Here is a 12604-nt window from a genome sequence, read left to right as displayed (position 1 = left end):
ATTCATACAGATCACCAAACCTTTACATCCCCATCATCCTTTACATATTAGTTATAAACCAGGTTATACCCATATAGTAGCAGAGGCTTTATAACGTCAAACATCTAAACCAAATAAGTGATTTAACTTGCGAATCATCAGTAGGTGAGTCAACCGCCTCGTCTGGAACCCAACATTCAAGTGAAAGTCTAGATTCAAAACATATTCCCGAAACAATGAATCATTTAAACCCGTTTAAACCACAAATAGTAATACATCCAGGCAATTTCGCAAATACATGAAACAGTTTTTGATAAGAAAATAAATTATGACACAACCGATAATTTATGACACAACCGATACTTTAATGACACTATTGACAGAATATCCAAATCCAGTTTCGCTAACGGCAATATATTGTTCGCCAAAAACAATTTAAATAGGAGACATGCTGTGGGAATGAATCAATGAAATTCATTTATACGAAATTAATGCCAATAGACGTAATAGAATATGAAGATACGAACAATGTTATAGGTACGAACAATAGAAGGTAAATATTACTGGCCAACGTTAATAAAATAACTCAAAGAATATACAAGAAAGTTGTGACAGAAACAAGTACATAAGGAATCCAGTTCCGTGCGGAAAGTAAGATATTTTTATCATGCATAGATGCATATTCAAAATTTCTTACAATTTTACAAATAGATGATAAGACGCGATTAGAAGATAAAGTGCTAGAATTTCTATAGTTATTTCCTAATGCTAAAATTCTAATGCTAGGAAATGAACCATGTCTTACTTCATTTCACTTTCAATCACTAATAAGAAGAATGCAAATCGAGTTAAAATATTGTTCGCCAAGTCATCGAAAGACAACTGATCAAAGTGAAAGGATATATATGACTTTAATTGAAATATATGTATAAAAGAAGAATATTGTTGTGCGTTGGTATGAATAAAACCACAACAATTTAATTTTTTTAAAAATTAATGTTTAATTTCCAAAAGACAAAATAGAACTCCCTAGAAAATGTAAAAATTATTTTGTTGTCACCAAATACCAAAACTGAAAGTCAAGGCTAACTTGACGAAAAAAGAAAAATACAAAATCAAAGATGACTTGATCACATAAAAATAATATTTTTAAAGTAAATTATTATTGAGTACTTTCCGGCCGCCACAGTACTCCCCCTCCAGCGTTGTCATTGTCATACAATTGATTTAAAGGAAGCAATATACAAAGCCACTCAACAATACACTCGGTAGTAAATTTTCAACCGGAATATATTTTATTTAACAAGGTGTATCATAGCAGTATTAAGAAATTATAAAGTTATATTAAAAACTTTTACAGATGTGAGGAATACAAATTGTTACACTAATCAACTGACAACAAAGACAACTGACAACAGCAACTGGCAGATATAGTGGACTACCCGAGAGAAACATGTCTTGTGGTTGAAAACGACAATTTTGCCATTTGGATATATATTTTATGTAACCAATTTAGCATATTACAATGAATTAATTATGGAGCATAGAAACTTTTTTCTGAACTAAATAAGAAACCAGAATGATGAGATAGTAAAAATTAATCAGAAAAGAAATGACTTGGTTATCAATATCCGATTTGGTCCAAACTTCGTAGAACGAAATATTTTCGTCAAACTGACCCAGTTCGGAGATGGGCAATATCTGTTCACTCCTACTGATACCTCCCCCACAAAATGTTTAACTTTTCAAAGAAAATATTTTATAGCACAGAAAGAGAAAGGATGATCCGAGTTTGCTCCTCCTACACAAATCCTAATACTTCCACCAGTGCTAGGTTAGGTGCAAAAATGGACAATATCGGTGCACTCCTTCTGGTACCTCCCCACAAAGGGTCAAAATTTTGAATAATTATAACTCTCATAAAATGTGATGTAGGAGCCCGTTTGATTTCAAATTTAACACACCCCAATATTTTTATTAATCCAAAGTCTGACGTTAAAATTACATATATCGGTCTACCCCTTCTGGTACCTCCCCCACAAAAGATCGAAATTTTCAAGAAAAAAAATCTTTCTGCACAGAAAGAGAAATGATGATCCGATTTTGCTCTAACTTCGCAAATACTCCTATTCTCGTCAGTGGTAGGTCATGTGCGAAATGGACAAAATCGGTCCACTCCTTCTGGTACCTCCCACAAAGGGTCAAAATTTTGAATAATTATAACTCTAATAAAATATCTTCAAATTTCACACATACCAATATTTTTATTAACCCACGGTCTGGTGATAAAATAGAATATCTTATCACCCCGCTCCTTCTAATACCTCCCCCACGAAACGTCGAAATTTTCAAAAAAAAAAAAATACTTTCTGCACAGAAAGAGAAATGATGATCCAATCTTGTTCCAACTTTGCAAGTCCTAATATGTCCATCAATGTAATTATAACTCCTACAAAATGTGAAGTAAAAACCAGATTGTCTTCAAATTTCACTTATACCAATATTTTTATTAACCAAAGGTCTGGTTTTAAAACAGAATATATTGGTTCACTCCTTCTGCTACCTCCCCCACAAAGGGTCAACATTTTGAATATCCCCGAAGCTCATAAAACGCGAAATTAACATCCGTTTCTATTGAGACTTGGTACATCTGAATATTTTCATCAAGATCTGTAATAAAGATTCATAAATACATAATAAGTTCATTCATAAAATAATAAGTGCGCAAGCTTTATAAGCTTTATTATTTACGTATCCGCATTATTCTTTGGAAAAAATAATAAAAACAAGTTAAAAAGCAGTAAGTTCGGCCGGGCCGAACTTTTAATACCTTCCACCATTTGCAACGAATTTGGAAATTTTCAAAAAATAAAATCCTTAAACAATTCTGTTAAAATTTTAAAAATACCGAATATAGCCGTTATTTTGGGGTCGTGGACATGTGGACATACATAGGCATTGTTTGTCATAAGCCATTACCATATTCAAATTCGAAACTTGAAATAAACGGTGAATAATGTAGCTAAAATCATCAAAATATCGTATATAAGGAGGTGCCGTTAAATTGGAGCTGTGCGAAGACCTGGAGCAGCATAGACAATTTTCTGTCACAGGCTGTAGCATCTATTACGAACTTCAAATACCACATCTCAAACAATTTCGGTGGGTATTGTACCTAAATCCTCAAAATACCCAATATAGGGAGGTACTGATATATGGGGCTATACGAAGACCTGGACCCGCACAGACAATTTTCTGTCACAGACTGTAGTTCCCATAACGAACTTCAAATACCAATTTTAAAACAATTCCGGTGAATAATGTCGCTAAAATCATCAAAATATCGAATATAGGGAGGTACCGTTATATTGAGCTATATGAAGACGTGGACCTGCACAGACAAGTTTCTGTCTTAAAGTGTAGTATCCATTTTGAACTTCAAATACCAAATTTGAAACAATTCCCGTGAATAACGTCGCTAAAATCATCAAAATACCGAATATCGGGAGGTACCGTTATATGGGGGCTATACGAAGACGTGGACCTGCACAGATAATTTTCCGTCCGTATTTCGAGGAGTTACAAACGGAATGACAAAGTTAATATACCCTCCATAGTATGGTGGAGGGTATAAAAACGAAAAGTAATATCAAAATAATAGAAAACAATTGAGAGAACCATAAAAACGAGAGTGAGTGTCAAATAGTCTCTCCACTCCAAGTGTCAAACGCAATTAAAAAATCAATACTTACAAAACAAAAGTGATCCCAACAAATCTTAAACTTTACTTTTAACAGACTCTGAGAGCTTTTTCAACATTTTAACATTTTATACGTTAAGTATGCTGTAACATTCACTGGTAAAACTTATTACAGTATCTGTATACCTGTATTACAAGAAAGACTTTGACCATTCCTTTAAAAGTTTTGTCTTGCTCATTTTAAAACAAAACTACATATAAACAACGTGGCTGAACAAAATGAACTCGACTATACTCAGGTTAACATTGATGACCAAAATGAAGGCGTGGTAAGTGAATCTAGGGCACCCAAACGCCGTAGGGAGAGCCTCTTTCAAAATTCGCTTCATCTGATTCCTCTTTCCGCATGATGCAAATACTTGAAGACCGTTTCAATAAGTTGTCCGATCGCCTTATGGGACAGTTCAAGATAATGCTGATGGAGACAGAAAACCGTATTTAAAGCGAGTTTGATAGGAAATATACAGAAATCAGAACTGAGTTGAATAATGTAGTTGATCGAGTATCAGATCTAGAAAAGGTCACCGATGAATTGACGCCTTTAAGATCAGACATAGATGAAATCAGAATTCAGTTGTTAAGGCAAGATAACGCCCATGTCGCTGCTGAAATACGACTTAATGGTATCCCATATCATAGAGATGAGAACCTCAGAGAAGTTTTTGCAAGTATCTGCAACTCAATGAATATAAATACCCGACATCTAAATTCTATATTTCGATTGCAAATAGAAATAATACGAAAAAAATAAATTCACCGGATGCTGTTATAATTGCAAAATTTATGTCACCTTATGACAAAAACTTTTTTCTCAAGTCCTTTGTGGGCCATAAAAAGGCAATAACAACAAGCTGTGCCTTAGTTCCATTGGATTTAGATCAAACTCGCAGTACTATATAAACAAAAATATATCGAATATGAATTACCAATTTTTGCAAGACGCTATAAATCTGAAGAAAGAGGGCCTGGTGCAATCAGCGTATACCTTTCGGGTTCTTGTATATGTTGGCTTCACTTATCAATTCCCGACAGTTTAATTAATTTGCAAAGGTATACAGTATATAGGTCGGACGGAGGACGACGTGGGGGCGGCGTTGCCATTTTCGTTAAGAATACTTTATATTCTCGATTTCGAATCAAATCAAGTAAAGGTGATGAAATCAAATACATTTTCATTGAACTAAAGTCTAACAACGAGAAAATGTTGATTGGTTGCATATATCTACCCAACAACAACATTAGACTCCATCAACTTGAAGATGTTCTGGATAATGTTACAATGGGATATAAAAAGTTATTATAACTGGAGATTTTAATTGTAGTATTCTTAATGACGCTTCATTAACAACCCTTATGTCATCATTTGCTTTACAAGCTCCAAATACAACATGTCCTACGCACTTTTCAATGAACAGACTTATTCAAAATTGCGAACATTATGGCTTTCCCACTCCTTTACTCCGCCATACATAAGACAACTTTTGGCTAAATCTTACTTGATACCAGGGTTAATATACGTTAATAATATGTGAGCTCTTTGCTTTTTGTGATGGACACAGTCGAAATAAGTTAAAGTCCTTCATTAAAACCAGAGCACTATTATTCCTTCATAAAGTAATATACAAACAGACACTGAAGTACCTATTTGAGAGGATCAGATTTGCAAGATCGAATAGAGGAAAAAAGTTAACACCTCTCAAACGGCGATGTCTTTTTTCGGAGGGGTATTTTTTATTGGCTCAATACGCCCATGGAATACGCTTCCATCTGAAATTCAAGGTATCAGCAATGTATCTATATTTACAAAAAAAACGGATTTGGTTCAAAGAGACCTAGGGTCTAAAACCGTTATTTCGACTTGACACGTTTTGACCATATCAAATGATATATACCCTCTCTAGCAACATGGCTGAGGGTATAAGAAAGTAAAAATGTAAAAATACATTTATATATTTATATACATTTATATACATTTAATACAATCTAGCACGAAAAAAAAATAAAATTTATGAGTTTTGTTTTCTAATGCTTCATTAAGATACGAATCGGCAAAAATCAGAGTTACACTTCAGTTTTAAATAGTTGTGTAAGCAAAATATTTTTTTAATCAGAAATTTACTTACAACAAGATATATTTCAATGAATATATTATTATATATATTATTTAGACGATGCTAATCCAGGCTGACTAAAAAAACGTCTAGTAGTATTGCCGTCATTTGTTGTTCCAGATCCTGACTTTGGTGTATCAACCAGAATAAACATTTTTTCCATTAACTCGTCAATTATCCGCGCCTCCCTTTCATCAAAAACAATCCGATTTATTTTGCACTTCTTTAAATGTAATCTGTACGAAATATGCAATACGCATTCCAAACATCTTATTCTTGCGTGTTGTGTTGGAAGACCATACTCATAGAAGTTGATGTTTGGAATTAAATTCGGAATTTGGTCATTGTCATTCATAATTGTTGGTGTTGCGCCACAAATCCCGCATATGACTTCAGCCGACACATCCGTCACTTGTATTTCCTCTTCTTCAGGATACCACTTCTTTTTGGTATTGTATGAAGGATATATATTTGCGTTGCGACTTTTAGCACCCGAATACATCAGCATATATGTATTTTTGTATACCTCCCGTCAACATCAACAACATCTACCTTTGAACGTAATCACGATTCCGAAAAGGACTTAGGTGGCCGTCTTCGTAATATGAAATTACCCAAATTCAAAGTAATTTTACCATGTCCGATAGTAAAATCAACAGTATTTTTTAGCCATTCAGCGTGACGATGCACCAAAATTTTTCTATTTCTACAGGCGGCAATTCATTTTTTTAAATTGCTGCATAAACTGCGAACCATTTCTCTAATTTTTTTAACTTGTGGGTTATTTTCTTCAGTTTCTATTCCAATTTTATGAAAAACGAGTTCGAGTACATTAGCAATTTTTTCACTATTATTGCTCGGCATTTTTTCTAAAAAAGGACGTAAAATATTTCCTCGCAGGTTAATGCAGCTAAATTTTTTAAAGGTTGTTAACGAAAACATATACTAACATAAAAACTAAAATCTACGCGACATCACACGACACTCTCTACTAATTCCTTTTTAAAAACAACATAAGTGGAAAAAAACCAGAGTGGTTATATAAAAATCTGCCACACCTTATTAATATTTTTATTACTTATTAAGAAATTGTATGTTTTCTTTTAATGAGGAAATTGAGTTTGGAGACTCAATCGAGTTACTTTCAATTTTCACTGCAATATTATTTTATATCAATCAGCAATTCATTGACTTCATAATTACTTTCCAAATAAAATGTCGTGTATTCAAATAGTTTTTCTCTAAAATAATTCATCTGACATTTTCCGCATGTAGCAGGTTATGAGGTTTATCGCAATGGATTGTGAGAATATCTTTCGCGAAATGAATCAATTTGTGGACATTCGAGCTTTAATTAATCTTGCGTAAAAGGCTTGTGGGAATGTGTTAATTCCGCTGTTCCTAGTAAGTCTGATGCAGAATTGAAGAAAAAAGGATTCAGCGACTTCAATAATTGGTGTTTGAAGACTATCTTCTATGTTGATAAAGAAAGCAACGAGTGCCCATGATTGCTGAATTATTTGCAAAACAATAATGACATTTTCGTGCGCTGGTTGGTGGTCATGCTTCTCAGTAGTCTTCCGTCATCTTTTGACACTCTTGTCACAGCCTTAGAAGTCTGAAAATTGATAAACTAAATAGTCAGTAAATTCAATACTCAAATCATCTGTGTATAAGAACACTCTATCAAGTATAAGAAAACAAAGTAAAGCATAATAACCATTCGCATGTTTTTTGATGGAAAGCTCATGTCCTTACACCAAAAGAAAAACGTCGATAAAACTGAAATTTTAACATTCGCGATTTATTACCATAAAGGTAAATATCAGCATAGATGCACAATTTATAGCTGATTTAAATAACAACTACTGTGACAATTAAAATCCCCACGAAATTCAGAAAATAAGTTGGAGAAAAATGTGTTGAGTGAAGAATGTGTGTGTGGTCAATAATGTAGCTAAAATCATCGAAATACCTAATAAATGTAGGTACTATTATATGGGGGCTATACCAAATCGTGGTCCTGCACAGACATTTTTCAGTTTTCCTTGATATATAGGGGACCTTTAATAGTGTCACACTTGACGCCATTCATAATTCTCTAACTGAACTTGGTATACCACTACTCCTCATTGAGCATATGGGAGTGCTCCGTCAGAAAATCAGTGAGGATCGAGGAATGCGGACTGGAAAAAGTGAAGTACTTTGTTAAGCTTTGTTGGGTTCCTGTTCATAACAACATCTCTGGTAATGAAGCTGCAGATGAATTGGCAAGAAGCGGCTCGGAATGAACTGTTCTAGAGATTGAGAGCTCGGTGAAACCAACCTTGTGTCACTTCTTCCAGATTATACACAAACACTATTCTGAAAGATTTCAGCATAACATATTGTAGCCTTTGTCAAGACGAGGAAGCAATAGAAACTGCGGAATACTTACACTGTCAATGTCCAACTCAGACCGGGCCTCACGGGTAAGCAACCTCAGAATGGCCTGTCTTCAGTCCCCAATACTGAGCTGTCAATTATTCGTCAGCTAGCTAGAAGACTAAAATGGCTGAAGACAACACGATAAATTCGTCGTGGATATACCCTTCACCTTGGAAAGGGGGACATTTTAACTTTGTCATTTCGTTTGTAATATCCCTATTTATTTATTCATTGTAGACCCCATAAAGTATATATATTCATAATCAGCTGTCTGCCCGTCTGTCTGTTGAAATCACGATATAGCCCACATTTTTTGACATAGAGCGTCAAAGTTTAGCCGAACAATTTGTATTGTGCCTAGGATGGTTGGTATCAAAAATGAGATATATCGGTCTACGTTTTGGTATAGTCCCCATATAACGGTACCTTTCGATATTAGGGATTTTGTTGATTTTTGCCACATATTTTTGCGATTTTTTCTAAAAATTGGTACTTGTAAGTCATTCTGGGTTCTAGCTCGTTTTATGGATAGATTCACGTTTTGATATAGCCCCCATATAACGAAAACTCCCGATATTCATTTTTTTATTGTTTTTGCCATATTTTTTCACGGATTTGTCTAAAAATTGGTATTTGTGGGCCAGAATGGGTTCTAGCTCGTATGGCGAAACATTGAATGTATAATGGGTTCTATTATATCGCACATATAACCATACTTGCTTAACATAAGCTTTTTAATTTCTTCCTCTCTTTATTTCTGTAACCTACCTAATCTGCACAGAATATTCTCGGTCATCGCTAAATCGACGTAGAATTTTATGTTGTTCCAGAATATTCTTTTTGGGGTCTAAAATGTATATTCAAGGTGCTACAAACGGAATGACAAACTTAATATACGCTCCAACTATGTAAAAGATTCATGTAAAGCAATTTAAAAATTATTTGCTCTAGTTGCAAAATACAAGTACATGAAACCAATGACTCAATAGAGTGCGATTTTTGCAAAAAAAGTCTCCAGATACAGTGCTGATGCTGAATAAGAAGATGACTCTCTGAAGTATAAGTATTACATTTTTCACTAAAATGTGAACTGAGGAAGAATGGGACAAAGCTTTCTGAGCTTGGAGAGATTAAAGATGCAATGAAATTCATGCCATCTCAGAAGATAGTGGTATTAAAAAGTGAGCGAGTGTGAAAAATTGAAAGATGTGAAAGAGCTTAAGTCATCTTAAAGATTTTAAAATTACATTTGTGTAAAGAATGACTTTATAATAAATTGTAGACAAAGAAAAGAGAATGCTGACGCTTTTTCCATATGTATAAAAATTCCATATAAATCGTTTGGAAAAAAGTCTTAACAAATCCGCAACATCGATTGCATAGGTTTTCGGCGAAATTGGTTGACAAAATGTTAAATATCAAATTAAAAATATACTGTTTTTTTTTCATATTTTGTTTTCTTTTCTCCATTACTCTACTTAAACAGAGCCTGTTCCAGAAATCTTCTGTCACAGAGGATAGAACCTTCCATGGTACAATAAGGAGGAACAGCTTCACAAAACTACAAAATCACAGACCTGAGGCTATGCCTGCTTCCTGTCAGATTCATTCTAAATTATATACAACAAGATGTTTTAATGTTTCCTCATTTTTAAAAATGATTTTAATATCGCGAAAAATGAATGAAATGACCAGTTTTTTTCTCAAAATACTATCCAAACTATTAAATCTTTTAATTTCATGGCTAAACTGTGTGTCTTCCAATGATTGGTTTTGAAAATATTCTGTTTTCATTTTACAAAACGATACATACATATACAAAATTGCCAGAAGTCGGGCACACTTACAAAGAAATTGTAATCAGCTGGTAGCTCTACCGTATCTTTTTAATGTACCATGGAACCTACTACAAACTCTACATACCAAATTATAATAGAATCGCCCTCATATATGTGGCTATAATAATAAATATACCAAATATTGGAGAGCACTGAAACATGGGGGTTATAGAAAATGTGAATATGGACCTATATAGTGTTCCGTCACAGGGTGTAAAACATGTTAAAAACTTTATGAACCGAAAATTTAACATATTTATTAGAAAATGTGGTCTAAGCCGTCAGAATGCCGAATTTCGGGAGGTACTGTTATATATGGTGCTTTACAAAAATATGGATCAACACGGCCTATTTACGAATTTAACCTGCAAAATACACTATACATACATAGCGTGATTATAAAGTCGACTTAGAATTTTAGAATATATATACCTTGTTGGGTCAAACTTGAATATTTCGAGAAGTTTCATACGGAATAACAAATTTAATATACCCTTAATAATATGGTGGAGGGTATAAAAAGATAGCATAACCGGACCCTTTTATGCAAACAAAGGAGGAAAAGAGGCAAATGAAATGTCTCCATTGTGAAGTTTGCTTATTCAAAATCTAAAATCAAACCGATGGATGAGAAATCTAAACCAAAACCGTTTGATCAGTTAAAAGAGTATGTGAATGATTTTATGGGTAGAGAATCTTTTCATCTATTCAATTAAGAGCTTCTGGATACAAACATATTTTTGTGAAACATGGTAGTGTTTTCTGTAAGAGAAGATCATAATGCACGAAGAGAAGATTTGTTAACGAAGGATTGCTATCAATGAAAATGAAAGTAATAGTGATGATGAATACAAAGACGATGAAAAAGAAGCAGCTTTTGCTTCAAGTAATCACATTATATTATCATTAATTTCTCACTATTATTTTCTTGTAATATATGACTTTCTAACTATGACTAATATCTGACTTTCATTGTCAGAAGTATTTTACCAATCGACAAATTTAATGAGTTTAGGATAATTGTTTATTTGTTTCAATAATTGCATTCCAGCAATTGTTACTTCCAGGAAATTCAATTTAATGCAAGCAATATAAATATGTATTGTATTGAAGCATTTTCTTCAATTATTTGTTGTAGAGATGATGGATTTGGTGGGACAACCGTGTATATAAGGGAAGAAATATGACAACACTGTTCTATTAATAGACAAGGCACGGTCGACGAAGGGGTTTCAGACAAAACCAAGTTACATGGTTATGATATTTCGTTCATGTAAAACGAAACTATAAGAAGTGGAGAAGAATGAAAATGTTAAAAATGCGTTTGTAAGATTTAAAAGATTTCCAAAAGAATTTTAGTTTTAGGCAATTCTTTGGTTTCTCTTCTATTGAGCTTACGATCTCGTCTATTGGGTAAACAAAGTTTTATGTCATAGTAGTTATTTTTAAAATAACTCATGGGTGAATATCCCAGAAAAAAAAAAACAAGAGAACTGATGAGGATTGGCGGCTCTTTCCGAAACCTAGATATTACCTGCCTTACCCCCCTGGTAAACATTACCATCATTCTTCACTAATAAATAAACGTTTTTATAAAAACAAAAATAATCGGATTGAACCTGACCATTGATTTCACTTATATATATATATATATATATATATATATATATATATATATATATATATATATATATATATATATATATATTGTGTCTAGGATGGTTGTATTGAAAATGAGATATATCGGTCCACGTTCTGGTATAGTCCCCATATAACGGTACCTCCCGATATTCCGTATTTTGATGATTTATGCCACATGTTTTCACGGATTTGTCTTAAAATTGGTATTTGTAGGTCATAGCGGGTCCCTGAGCGTGTGGCAAAACATTGCATGTATAGGTCCACGTTGTAGTATAGCCCCCATATAAAGGTACCTCCCGATATTCGGTATTTTGATGGTTTTTTGCCACATTTTTTCACTGATTTGTCTAAAATTGGTATTTGTGGGTCATAATGGGTTCCACCTCCGGTGGCGAAACATTGTAATTATAGGTCCACGTTTTGGTATAGCCCCCATATAACGGTACCTCCCGATATTCGGTAATTTGATGATTTATGCCACATTTTTTCAGGGATTTGTTCGAAAATTGGTATTTGTTGGTCATAATTGGCGAAACATTGCATGCATGGGTCCATGATTTGATATAGCCCCCATATAACAGTACCTCCCGATATTCGGTATTTTGATGGTTTTTGCCACATTTTTTCACTGATTTGTCTAAAAATTGGTATTTGTGGGTCATAATGGGTTCCAGCTCCGGTGGCGAAACATTGTAATTATAGGTCCACGTTTTGGTATAGCCCCCATATAACGGTACCTCCCCATAATCGGCATTTTAATTTTTGCCACATTTCTTCTAATGTTTCTTTTACCCTAAGGTGGAGGGTATTAAAAGTTTGGCCCGGCCGAACTTAATGTTTTTTTTACT

The sequence above is a fragment of the Musca domestica genome, unplaced genomic scaffold (assembly GCF_030504385.1).
Source record: "Musca domestica strain aabys unplaced genomic scaffold, Musca_domestica.polishedcontigs.V.1.1 150, whole genome shotgun sequence".
In the NCBI taxonomy this organism is placed as follows: Eukaryota; Metazoa; Arthropoda; class Insecta; order Diptera; family Muscidae; genus Musca; species Musca domestica.
Note: the sequence above shows the minus strand (reverse complement) of the source record.